The sequence below is a fragment of the Alnus glutinosa genome, chromosome 12 (genome assembly GCF_958979055.1).
Source record: "Alnus glutinosa chromosome 12, dhAlnGlut1.1, whole genome shotgun sequence".
In the NCBI taxonomy this organism is placed as follows: domain Eukaryota; kingdom Viridiplantae; phylum Streptophyta; class Magnoliopsida; order Fagales; family Betulaceae; genus Alnus; species Alnus glutinosa.
Genome location: NC_084897.1, coordinates 15382128 through 15392267, shown reverse-complemented (window position 1 = coordinate 15392267; position 10140 = coordinate 15382128).

Below are 10140 nucleotides of genomic sequence, written 5' to 3'. Positions count from 1 at the left end.
CTTTTTACCTCTGCGGTGGGTTCATTGCCACCCATTAGGAGTGGGATCTCCCCTGCCGGTCGTAGGCAAAGATGATCTTGTCTTCTTCTCCTCTCTCTCTCTCTCTCTCTCTCTCTCTCTCTCTCTCTCTCTCTCTCTCTCTTTCAATAAAATAAATTTAAATTATTTAAATAATGTTGACTTGGAAAAATGTTGTGGCATGGGTGATAGATACTTAGAAGTTGTTAAAAACTAAACGGAGAGAGTAAGAGCATCTTTAGCAGGCTAGTCAAATGTCCCAAAATAGTCAAATTTAACTATTATCAAGTTTTTTATTTTATTTTTTTTCCAATCCGGCCAATGAGACAAATTGACTATTTTCGTTATAGAATGAACAATGAATAGCTTATTCACTGTTCATTCTACAACTAATAAAATATTGAGAAAAACAATATTTTTGAGAACTATCTCTCCCACTTTTCATTGCATTCTAGAACTTCTTTACATTTCAAACTTATTGTATGTTTCATATAATTTTTTTGAGATATTTCCATTTGGTTTCAATTTTTTTTTTTGTTGCTTTCTAAATTGCATTATTGTAAATATATATTGTTTTTAGTTGCTTTGTTTTCCTTTTTGCATTGTTTTTTTTTTTTCTAAAAAAAAAAAAGATCAATTGCTTTGTTTTTGGTCCCTTTGCTTTCATAAATTGTATAATTTTACTAGAATATCGAATTGATGCAACATTTGTACAGTGAAGCTCAAAGAATGTGTGAAAATTCAATATTTTATCTTTCATTGAGTATTGACAAAAATATAATAATAATAAAAAAAGAATGAGAATTAATAATTCTTAAATGCAAGTAGAGAGTAGAATATAAAATCTATTGGAGAGAGTATAGAAAGTCTAGACTTATACTTTTTCAATAATTTGTTTTATTATTAGTACAAACATCCTCTTCCTAGAAATTAGACAATTTCAAATATCACATAAAAACTAATGCAGACTATGTAGCTATTTAATAAGAGATATGATTTCCTGCCACATAGGATAGTTGTATTTTTAATTGTGTAAAAATTGGCAAGGAATCATATCTCATTTAATAATCGTTCAAAGATAACAAAAATAGTTTTAGAGGAATGCTAGAACTTCTTCTAGTGTCCATTTGGAAGGATATAAATGTAATAAAAAAAATTAAAAAATTACATTCATATCATCCAGAAAGACATAGAATTTTTTTATTATATTTATGTCCTTATAGGTAAATATCCGAAAAACACTAAAAAAAACTCGAGCATTCTTCGTAGTTTTTAACCCTATTCCATATAACGAGGTGCTTTGGTCTAAGCAAACCGTCATGTTCGGCTTCAATCCACCCCATCTGGCTGCCTCTATGTCGTCACTAAGTGACATCCATCCCCTAAAACTTACACACACCGACACACGTGCCCAACTTCGAAAAAAGTACAAGAAAATTAACGAAGGAATCGAAATTAATTGACTAGTGTTTGTGCTCATTGACACGTTTCAATCATACGAGCATGCTAAGTCATAAAACCAAATTGTCACCTTAAACGTGTCAACCATCCGCCATAGAGCCATAGATCTATTAGCTCCAATAATATTGAAAGCAGAGAAATATTAGAACATCTCCTGGTGTTCTCCTGCAATGGCATAGATGTAATTAAAAAATTACATCTATGTCATTTTGGATGGCATAGATGTAATTTTTTAATCAAAAAAATTACATATATGCCATTCCAGGAGAACACCAGGAGAACACAAGAAGATGCTCTAGCATTCCTCATTGAAAGTAACATGCTGTGTGATTTTTTTTTTTTGAAGAATGAAAATTTGACATAAAGAACACTTCAGAGTTCAGAATCCCCGGAACAAAAGCTACTCTCAGTAGCTTAAAACATCAGACATACAACTAAACATCTCCGATCCCAACCAAAACAAGAAACAACCAAACCTACGCATATTTCCTAGAATTTCCCGACTTTTACAAAGCTTTATATATGTTTTCTTGTGTCCTGTTGAACCTAGCTTCTTCGAGCCATATTAATCCTAATTTGTGTCTCCCAAGTGATACTCTGCACTAACTTTTCTTTTGTTTTGAGCTGATTCCAAAATTTAGATAATTTCTCAATCTCCCCAGGCACATTTTGGCATAAAACAGCTCTCATCTTTCTACCTTTCAACTCTTTTATCCCCTATTTCATAATATCTTCCTAAGCAGTAGGAGGATCATGATCAATTCTTCGTAACTTCCCTCCAAATCCTTTTACCAAAACCACAAGCAAAAAACAACTGATCCTTCCCCTCAATACAACTCCTACTAAACAGGTATATTACTACTACATTAAATTCCCACTGCATCAATCTTTTAATTATATATATCTTCATAGTCAACCAATGAACAAACGCTTGAAATATGTTAGTTGTATAACAATTGCACAACAATGTTGATGTGTCCAGTATTTTTATTTTTAAAAAAGTATTGTTGTGTAAGAGTTATGCAAATAATATATCTCTATTTGCTTAGGAATAGACATTGAATACCAAATTAAATTCCACCAATCAACTTTTGGCACATGTTGTCGATCGAATAGCGAAAGCAACGTCTTGCTTAAAACAAAAATAAAAGGAATTTCATGATTGTTGAGAGTTGTATATAAATCTAAAATACGATAATAAAAGTGGAAGTAAAAGAAAGAAAATAGAGATAGAAATTTATAGGTGGTTCGGAATTAGAAACCTACTTTCACCACTCTGAATAGCCTTTAAGACTACATTGTATTTTATTAACTTATTTATTTACAATACAAATGTCCATATTTATAGGGAATAGAGTAAATACAAAGATGATAATCAAATCCTCCCAATATTTGATTACATTTAACTTGTAAATAGAGAATATTTCAATATCAATCAAATATGGAATATATTGAAAATATAATATATTTTTCAAATGTTTCAACAATGATGTTCGTATTGAGACAAGAGTTACGAGAGCTTAAAAGACAAGATTTATAAGAGCTCAAAAGATAAGAGTTACAAAAACTCAATAGACATGAGTTACAACTTACAAGTACTCAAGAGACAAGAGTTATAAAAACTCAAGAGTTACAGGATTATTTGTGTAAATTAAATTTATTTGTTATGTATAAGTAGATTGAAGAGACGGATCCGGCTACTATGCGGTACTAAAAAGTACCGCATATCTGCGGTAGTAGCTGGAACAGCTGGGATTCATAGCCAGCGTGTTTTTAGATTTTTTTTCTTCGTATTTTTGGCTTTTGTTTTTTCTTTTAACTTCAGTGACCTCCGTTAAAACCAAACAGAAACCTTTTGCCCCCACATAGCCAACGTCCACAACTGGCACTGATCCGAGACAAACTGCATCGAGTTGTCCAGAAACCTTCTGTCCAAGCTCCTCTCGATGGCGAGGAGAACCTCTACATCAAGACCAAGAAGGTAGACAGGGTCGAGGGCGAGGCCTACGTCAACGTGCACAAGGGGAAGATCATCCCCCGCTACGAGATCAGCGTCAACGTCCATCGTCCGCCGCCAGTCCACCACCGTATTGCCACCAACAGGAACCCCAGTCACGCTGCCGGAATCGAAAACACAAACCCAACCCATCGACCACGCTTATTGCAAGAAACCCACCCCATCGGAAGACACAGGCATCTAACCCACCGGAAAACAGCAAATCGCAACTGCCAAAATACCCAAAAACAAACCCACCCCCACCAAAAATCCAAATCCAAAGCAACACTGCGCCAGAATCAGCCCCCACTGCCGACCTTTCAGTTGCGGCCGCGGAAACAACAGGTCATGTTCCACCGCCCATCGACAGATCGAGAAGCTAACAACCTCCGTGCCGCCTCCCTGTGGGGTCGACCCACGGCAAAGGACGCCGACAACACTGCAAAAGCCCACGCCGGCATCGCCACCAACCACCGACCCGGCCCTGTCGCGCGCATCTGCCACCCTCTCCGGTGAAAGCGTCGACCGGGTCTGCACCAGCACAGCAGCACCAAGCTCCATGGATTCCACTTTGCTATCGTGGTGCTAGAGGGACAAAGAGCACTGTTTTTGTTTGGCTCATTAAAAAAAAAAAACAGTTTAACGGAGATCACAGAGTTAAAAGAAAAAGATTAAAAAAACTAAAAAAAAAAAAGAAGGCCAAATATGCAAAAAGAAACACGCTGGCTATGAATCCCAGCAGTTCCAGCTACTACCGCAGATATGCGGTACTTTTTAGTACCGCATAGTAGCCGGATCCTGAAGAGACAATCAACATTCAAACTCTTTCTCTATAAATAGAATCTTCTATACAATCAAATAATTAAGGAAGATTTAGCCAAGAAAAGATTTGATGTGTGTATATAGGTCATGAGCCGAATCACCTTAATTATTTGTCTCTCTTTATTGTTATCATCTCTTTCATAGATTTTACGTTTTTACATGGTATCAGAGTTTTTTTGGCTAACGCAAAAATTTATCCCAAATGGTCCTTGTGTAATTTTCTATTTCTTCCGCTATCGCATAAGCAGAAATCAGTGTTGCGTCCCTCCTATTGCATATTTGCATAACCTCATTTTTCTTGAAAAACAAAATGCCTAAAGAAGCATATGTTTGGCCCATGTGGCCAAAAGTAGCTGATGTTCATGTTCCAGCCATAATAGCCGATACTGGCCAGAGTCGCCGAAGCCTAACCTCCGGTCATAGCAGCTAACATTCCAATTTAGGCCATAGTATCCTAATTTTTTTTTTCCAACTCTTCAATGTTCAAGATCGACCTTCAATGTACGTAATCCACCATTGGGTTTGTGGTGGCATATTGAGACAAAAGTTATAAGAGCTCAAGAGACAAGAGTTACAAGCACTCAAGAGACAAGATTTCAAGAACTCAAGAGTTACAAGATTGTTTGTGTAAATTAAATTTATTTGTTATTAATGTATAAGTAGAAGAGACAATAAACATTATTTCTCTATAAATAGAGCCTTGTATACCATTAAATAATCAAGGGTAGATGTAGCCAAGAAAAAGCTTTGACGTGTGGGTGTAGGTCATAAGCTGAACCACATTTTTACAGGACTTCTTTTTGAGATCTACTGTAGGAAGAGAAATGATAGAACATCTCCTGGTGTTCTCCTGCAATGGCATAGATGTAATTAAAAAATTACATCTATGTCCTTTTGGATGGCATAGATGTAATTTTTTAATAAAAAAAATTACATTTTTGCCATTCCAGGAGAACACAAGGAGATACTCTAGCATTCCTCACTGTAGGAATCATCTTTTAGGGCTAATGGATTCTATTAGTTAATGGAAGCCTAGAACATCTGTTGTCATTTGAACGTTACTACTACTTTGAATAGAAGTTGTTTAGTATCTGTGACGTAGGGCAAATAAAGACAACATAAAATAAAGATAATTTTAAATTGAAGAGAGTAGAGTTTTTGTATAGTCTCACCGCCGAAGAAAAAAATATAATCACACCTCAAAAGAGAAATCTCATATCATAATTGTGACTCTTTATTCATTCATTTGGTTTATACGTACAATACATCACCTTATATACACTACCACGTATTGGATAATAAATAAAGGTTTAAATAATTTTTTAGTATATGTGGTTTAAAGACTTTATTTTTGTCTACTTTGATTCCAATTCGTATCGTAAATTATACATTGTTTATGGCTAAAAACAGAGATGATACTTCTGTTCAAAATCTTCCATAAAATTGACAGAAGTCCACTTCAACCCAATAGGAAACTGACACGTGGACATACCTCATATTAAAAATTTAAGAACTCATTAAAAATTTAAAAAATTTAAAAACTAAAAAATTTAAAATAATAATAATCATTTTTTTTTTAAAAAAAGGAACTTAAAAAAAAAAAAATAGAAGGGGTGGCACGAGCAATCCCCATTTGGCTAGGGGTGGTTGGCCTTTTTTTTTTCTTTTTCTTTTGGCATTCTGGGAGTGGCCGAACTACCTCCAAGGCTTGTGGGGGTGGTTTGGCCACCCTTATTTGGCCATTTGAGAGTGGCTGAACTATCCCAAAAACCATAAATAATTAATGATTTTTTTAATTATTTTTAAATTTTTAATGTCTTAGTTTTTAGTTTATATATATATATATATATATATATATATATATATATATATATATATATATATATATATATATATATATATATATATATATATATATATATATATATATAATGTCCATGTGTTAGTTCTTATATATTATGTTGACATGGACTTCTGTCAATTTTATAGACGGAAGTACCATATCTGTTTTTAGCTATAAGTGAGATACTACTTACGATACAAATTGAAATTGATGTGCATAAAAATAAAGTCTTTAAACCACATGAGTAATAAATGTACGTTTAACCCATGAATAAAAGATTTTAGAATAAAACAGAAGATAAAATATTGTACTCTTTATCGACTTAGACTAATAGACCATAACTACATATATGTGTCAATTTTTAACCGTAGCTTGAATTCTTCTACCATGTGAACTACTGTATATGTCTTCCACGCAGACTTGCATATATATATATATATATATATATATAAAACCAATTAATAGACGACTTCCAAGTGATATGATGTCTTCAACCCATACCTGTCAAGATATTGAACGAATATAACGTAATTTAATGTGTACTTGGACTACTAAAGGATGGCTAAAAACTAATGACTATGGGGTTTAGGGAAAAAGAGATATGATAAGTTAATAATTTTTGTACAATTTTTGTGCTAAATCCTTTTTTTTTTTTAAAAAAAATAAAATAAAAAATCAAACATTAGATATATAGAACCCACATATAGGAAAATAGATCCAATGATTAGTTTGAAAAAAAGTTGTTAGAATTGTCAGAGCGGGCCGGGCTCGATAAATTTTGAGACCTAAGGCGATAAGTTTAAGTGAGACCATTTTTTTTTAATATTTAAATATTAATTAAACTAAATTTATTTTAATATTTATATTATATTATATTTTTTGTTAGTTTTATTGGCTACATTCTGTTGACAAAATCACTATCATGTAAAGTTGCTGCTTTATACAGGGTTGCCGTATTCTTCAGAGTTTTCAGAGATTATTTATCCAATATGGAAATGGGCTTTATATAACAAGTATCAGTGTCACAAGCATCAAAAAGACAATTTTTGGTTTCTAGGAAGATTCTGCACACATTTTAGTATTTTTATTATAACTTTTTGCTCAAATATCGGATTGAGATGAAATTAGTGTTTTTGGAAAGCTAATAAAAAATTCTACAACTTTACTGTCTAGACGGCGAACAGCCAAGAGAAATGTCTGGACGGCCCAGCATCTGGACGGAAGATGAGTGGGTTCGGAATCTATCGAGAGTTTGAGAAATTTCGGAATTCATCTTCAGACAAGGAAACAGCTAGCAACCGTCCGGACGCTATGGCAACTCCGTCCGGACGCTGAGACTGAAATTTACGCGTGAAGCGCGGTATGGAAGGCTGTTGTAGTTCTCCGTCCGAACGCACTCAGCTTCCTTTCGGACGTGGCCTAGAGAAGTCCGATTCAGACTCGACTTAGGTTTTCTTAAGCTTATAAATAGATGCATCTAGTTATGTAAAAATCACAAATTCAGTATTGAATCCTTCTGTACTTAGAAAGGGTGTTTAAATAAAAATTGTGAAGATCTGCTAACTCTATAAGGGTTGTCCAGTGTGTGACTTGCTCATGTTGAAGCTTATCTTAAGGAGGAGCCCTAAGATAAATGAATTCATTGAAGACCCCTTCAAATAGGTAACTTGGTTGTGAGGCATTCACGTTGGGTTACGTGTCAGAGTGCAAGATACAATCGTTGCATAAGGATATGTGAGTGTTACTGTCTTGTTACTAGCTTTGTCTTCTGAATAGTGTAATTCCTGGGTTTGGTTGCCCCGGAGTGATTTTTCTCTTAATTGAGTTTCCACTTCGTTAACAAAATATCTGTCTCATTTAAATTCCGCACTTTTGATATTTTGTTACACGCTCACACACACACAACATAAATTAGAAGTTTTTTATTTTTTATTTTTTATTTAATATGTCAATTAGAGCAATTTCTTCTATCTGTAAATTGTATTTTAAAACTTTTTTATTTTTTATTTTTTATAACTTATTAGATATAGAATGAGTTATCACTTGATTCAAACACATGAAATAATAAGATTTAAAGAAAAATAAAGAGAAAATTTGAAATAAGTTATATAACGATTTATTTGTAATAGAACATGATGTTGAAAAAATTGTTGGACATTGAAGACTCACTTAGGGTATAATTCTATCTATCATGCACAACGGAAACAATGATAATTTATGCACTTTTAAGACTTTTCATATTTTTCTAAACATTTAATTCAAATAAACGTTGGAGAAAAAATTATGCATGTTGGACTAATTCATAAATGTAAAAATGGGGCTTTAAAAAGAGTAAATAAGTGGGATTTTTCAAGAATTTATGGATTTTTTTAAGACTTTAAATTTGTAATTACTTTTACCATGATTGAGAACTTTAATTAGAAATTATTTATTAAATTTTTACCATATTAGAGTCTTAAAATTTGTTTTGGAAATAACCTTTATGGTATAATTATTAAGTGGGGGCCTTAATTAATTAAAGAGTATTTTATTAGCTTTTTAGCATATTAGATCTTTAAATTGTTTTTTTGAGCCTTAATTTTTTTTTTTAAATATATATATCTATATATATATATATATATATATATATATATATATATATATATATATATATATATATATATATATATATATATATTTATTATATAATTATTAGTTGGGAGCCTTATTCAATTGGAGGCTTGAGGCAATCGCCTAAATCGCCTAAGGCTCGAGCTACCATGAGAATTCTACAAGAGTTGTAAACGTGTATAATTTCTTTTTAGAAAAAGAAGTAAAAAAAAAAAAAAAAACTAATGACTATGCATGTGGTAGTTAATCACGACTTCTGCAGTACTACTGGTGTTGAAATACTGACTCCGTGAACTTCTGCATCAATCTGATAGATGGATGTTAATTATTTGTCAATAATTAAAGTATATGAATATCGGTTGAATTAAATTTTTTGGTTGCCTTCCAGTTACTGAATTATACCATAAGGTGGCTTAATTCAATCTGGACGAATAAATTAGTGAAAGTTTTTTGAATTTTTCTCCCTCTAAATATTCTGTGGTCTTGTAAGCTTTTAATGGTTGACAATTGTTTGATTTGAAGGTGACCATCTCCTCACCGGCCTAGTCAATAGATTACAGGAAACAATCTTGTTTTAGGATATGGTTGGAGTTCTCCAAATTTTATTTGGCACACTGGCAATTAATTACAGCAGAAATTGTTTTTTGGATTAATTCGATAGAATTGTAAGAATTCATAATCATAAATTAATGGATAGAAAATAGGGCACTTGGGCACTTACCTTGACTCAAGGAATTAATCTAGAAGTACTCTTGATAAAGAAATTTGCCGTGAAAAAACTTAAGCAAAGAGAACATAACATCATTTTATTGAGAAAGAGAATTCTGTAAGCAAAATAAGAGATGTGGCTCTCTCTCTCTCTCTCACACACACACACATATATAAAGAGAATTCTGTAAGCAAAATAAGAGATGTGGCTCACACACGCGCGCGCACACACACACAGATATATATATATATAGACGTACTCTTAACTCCATATATAGCACAATTGTTAAAACTTTTCATGAAATGTCACTTCCAATCAAAGACATCATTTCATTAATACCCTTTCAATTAAAACTCTCATTTAGGTCCACGTAATTTTGACTTTAAGGCTTTGTTAGTTTATGTGTAAAATGATTTTTAAAAATCTTTCTTGTATATTCTGTTGTTTGATGCAATAGAAATTAAATAGCAGCCAAATTGAAAAAAAAAAAAAATTGGTTTAACCAGAAAAGCTTTTTTAATTTCTGTAAAATATTTAATTTTTTAAAACTGTAAACCATTTTCGGAGTTTGAGCTATATTTTTATTTACTATATATAATTCCCACGTCTCATAATATGGAGCAGTAAAACAATTTACATCAAGATAATGGAAAATATCCGTATTAGCATAAAACAATACAA